Source organism: Anneissia japonica, unplaced genomic scaffold (assembly GCF_011630105.1).
Source record: "Anneissia japonica isolate Jap-2015-1 unplaced genomic scaffold, ASM1163010v1 scaffold16662_len1167910_cov178, whole genome shotgun sequence".
Taxonomy (NCBI): Eukaryota; Metazoa; Echinodermata; class Crinoidea; order Comatulida; family Comatulidae; genus Anneissia; species Anneissia japonica.
In genome coordinates, this window is record NW_022732216.1 from 476,514 (window position 1) to 480,885 (window position 4,372).

A 4,372-nucleotide genomic window follows, 5' to 3' on the forward strand; every position below is an offset into this window, starting at 1 on the left:
ATTTTTTTATTTTTATTTTTTTTTTGCTCCGGAGTTTGACTTTAATGTAATTTCGGCCAATGAAACACTTTTGTCACTGTACTTCTCCGTCTGGAACACTTAAGCCTATCTGTTCTTTAGTAAGCCATTAGGCCTATCATTATGCCTATTATTATTATTTTACATATCATTATTATTATATTATTATTATTATTATTATCATCATCATACCACCATTAATATCTTGATTTTTCAGATGAAGTCATATTTAAACATACACGCACTATAGCACAGTCACGAACGTGTGTTGAGAAGTATAATACAGTATGTTTAATTGAAAACTCATCGTTGGAGGTGAGTTGAAGGAAGTCTAATCATACAACATGAATTGATGAACACGGCTGTTCGTTTGAACTTTCGGAACCGTGTCCCATACATAAATCAGTCTTACCAAATTCAGTACTGTCTAATAAATATACGGGTCTTTTGGGAATTTAAAATTGTGTACTGGGCGGTATATCAAGGGCAAATAATGCTATAGTAGGATGTAGCGCTTAGCTGGATCAGAAGGGCAAAACATAAGGCAGAAAGAGTGAAACTTCTATTGAAAAAATGGGTTAATTTAGCCTGCAAATTGTGTTTAAAGAGGTTAACGATACCATGTTAAAAATGTTACAAAAACTAATATCCACTGACTCATTGAACGTGTAATACTGAAATTTATCTCTGTAAACCATTCGTGGACGATTCCACAAATTAATAACAAATTAGCAAGTATTTTTAAATATTAAGTAACTTTATGGTGCCCTGGATCCACTCCCGGTAAACTAAACGGCACGAAATAGTGTCAGTAGCATCGTGCGACCACCCATAAATAGAATGACCTATGCTAGTTGATTTCTTTCATTTTCATCTTATATCCCAGAGTCAATCCAGGCGCCAGACCCCCTCTGCCGTAACAAGTAATCGCCTCTGTGCAACATACAGAACTCACTTTATCGGAAGTTCAGTTTGGTGCGTGAGTGTTTAAACTCCTACATTAATATTATATTCAGATACCTTTAGGCATGATTCTATTTTGTACAGTCGTCTTATTAATGTTGAGATCCCCCGTTTCCTATCCCGAAGGCCGCAACATTATCCCCGCATATTTCTTTGGAATTTTTGTGATTTGCACGATTTAGATAAGAATATAATGTAGTTATCGTAAACAAATATATTGCATTGTATCAAGTGACGCTATTAACAAGTTCATTTGCTTATTTGTTTATACCTCAGGCGTTGTTGAACAGAATGTTCTTGATTTTCGTAAAAACAGTGAACTAAAAATCAACTACATAAAATATTCTAATTGTATTGCTATTGATTACTCGTGTGTACATGGTTGAACATAACTTAATGTTAAATAACATTGTCGGTATTAATTGTGATGATGAGGATCATGATGAAGAAGATGATGATGATAATGTTGATGGTTACGGTGGATCGGTGACTATGACGACGAACACGACTACGATGATGATGCTGATGAGAATAATTTTTATAGAGCCTCTTAAAGATAAATATACTAACACCGAAAGGTCCACTGATTAATCTCAGATAAGATAGTAGGCCTATAATACATACTCCAAGTATCGAAATGCACGCAATCGTGTCGGAATTCAATATTTCGACATAAATTATGTCATCATCAGTCGAAATATTGAATCCCGACACGATGGCGTGCATTTCGATACTTGAAGTACCGTATGTATTATACTATCATAAATATACTAGCTCGTCAGATTTAGAATTAAGTTTAGTTAATTACAGAGGAAGAAAAAGATATGGCTTTAACAATATAGGATCTGAAATAATACGTAAACGAAGAGCGTCCCAGAGTTAAGGAATAGACCTATTATAATAGGATATGACCAAGCTTAGCTAATAACTGATGACAAATCGATTCCCAAGTGGTAAAAGAAGAAAAAGGGGGGAAACCTGGCACATGGGACTGCCTAACTCCAAACCTTTTTACTCATAATACCAAATACGCCGACGAACGTAAGTTACCGGTATGACCGAATGACTAAACACTCAGTCACACGACAAGAAGGAAGTTTATCATTTTGATGAACTACATTACCGTAGGCCCCAAAGACGATATTGCATAAAATTTCTTTCTTTTACACATAGGGCCTACTGTAAAAACAATAATTATATTGCACATTCATCTAAATGAGAAACAAAGGGGATTGGCAGTGGTATTGCACCTTATGAAAGTGAAACTGCAATTTAAACAATTAAAGGTCGGCCTATATTGACATGGTCAACGCATAACTATGGCTAAAATAATGAATCCTGGACAATGACAACATACATGTAGCCTAGTCACGTTAGAAAGACAAGTATACGTAGGCCTATCTTATTTTTTCTTCTAATGAAATGCCTGAATGGTATTAGCAGAGTTGACGACTGATAAAGTCTGTACTGTACAATAGTGGCGCCAGGATTTGCCCGACGGGGGTCCCCAGTCCTAGACGCAGAGGTGGGGTGGGGGGCAAGTCCCCGACGAATAAAGTGGGCGTGTTCGGGCGTCGCTCAAAATTTCTCGAAAATGTTCCAGGGAGAGCGAAGCACCCGAAACTATGACAACAATTTAGTAGGTTAAAAGACTTACATTGATCGATTGTGGAGTTTTTGATTTTTTTTGCATATGGAGAAAATACATATACATTTTTGTTCTCCCGACGAATTGTCGTTTTTCTCCCCGACGGAGGGTGGAGGGGGAACTCTCTCCGACTGGAGGCCTTGACTTGGGACTGGCCTGCTCCCCCACCCCCCGCTAGCGCCACCCCTGATACTACACTTATTTAAAATGACCGTGCTGAAAGAAATTTACAAGAAACCCGTCCACCACAGAACAACCAGGGGTTTTACTTGTATTGGATTACAGGCATGACTTCAGACGTAGAATTAACAGATATTCAAATGTTATCATTCAATATGTTATTAACACATGGCTGGTTTCGTACAAACCTAGCACTCAGTGTTAACTTTCAAATCCGAACGATGAATGAAAAAAAGTAAGCATAACTTCAATACGGGAAATACTATACATTTTTGTTTTTGTTCTGAGGCAATTGAAGGTAAATCGGAATTACATCTATGTGATATTTAAATAAAGCATGTAAAGTTTTCCAAAAATAAAGGTCTATTATAGCAATCCATTTACACCGAATCATTCATCAGTAACCTACATTCATGTTTCCTATTACTGTATTGGAAATGTATGCTATAGTACTGTCATATTTCAGAAGAGCGAACTTATTAATCGTAAAATTTGATCTAATAATATAACTAGTTATGTGAAGAACGGGAGGGGTGCCATTGTACACGGAAGAGGGACTCGAGCATTCGACAATATTAGTAGTGGTAAAATTAAGGAGTAGCAGCCTCTTCTTTCTTCATAAAGTATGAGGATGTATCGCGTTATTCATCGTATTGATTCTGCCTGTAATAGGCCTATCATCATAATTATTATATAATAGGCCAAGGTCTATATAAGGGTCATCGAGAGTGTATGGGTAAATCCAGGGATATTGATAGACTGTATATGTATACTACATTCATTTTTTTGAATCAGAGTGTCACAGCGGAGAATCTTCAATCATATGGATATTTATTGATGATTCAGTCTTCCTTTAATGATAATTTACTTCTACAAGTAAAAGAGAATGACGCATAGCCGGTGGCCTACATGTGAGCTGGGTGGGAAATGGGAGTGCAATAGAAAATATGTTCCTATATGTAGTTTAGGTATTGTAACGAGTGCAGGGCCTAACATAATTAGGTCTAGTATAAAATAGTAATGTGTGTATATGTGGTCTAGCCATGAGTCAGCTATCATCAATGTTTTGCCAAGACTGTTAAGTGTGAGTAGATTTGGACTCAGGACTTCACATTAAATAAGCCTAAATCGAATTTCCGTCAAATACACTTTCTTGGCACAAGATAAAATTAAGTGACGTTCAAAGCTGGCAGAAGTTCCAATATGCACAGTATACCTGCTCGTTTTTATACTTCTATATGAGTGAAATATAGGCCTATGTTTGTTTACTATATCCCTATTCATACGATCAATCATCTACACATTTGGTTTACATAGGCCTATTATTTCTGCGCGGTTGTATCGAGTGTTTTGTTTTATACAGTAGAGCACAATTGCTACGAGGAAGTTGTCTTTTTAATACGGTGCTTAACTGGGATATGTAAATATGCTTTTGAATTGAATAGCATATTTATATCCCATTTAAGCCCACCATAATAACTACATTCCATAGTTTTTCTCTCTAAAGAGAAACAACATACAGCTCATGCAATCATCTACTGTATATATATATATATATATATA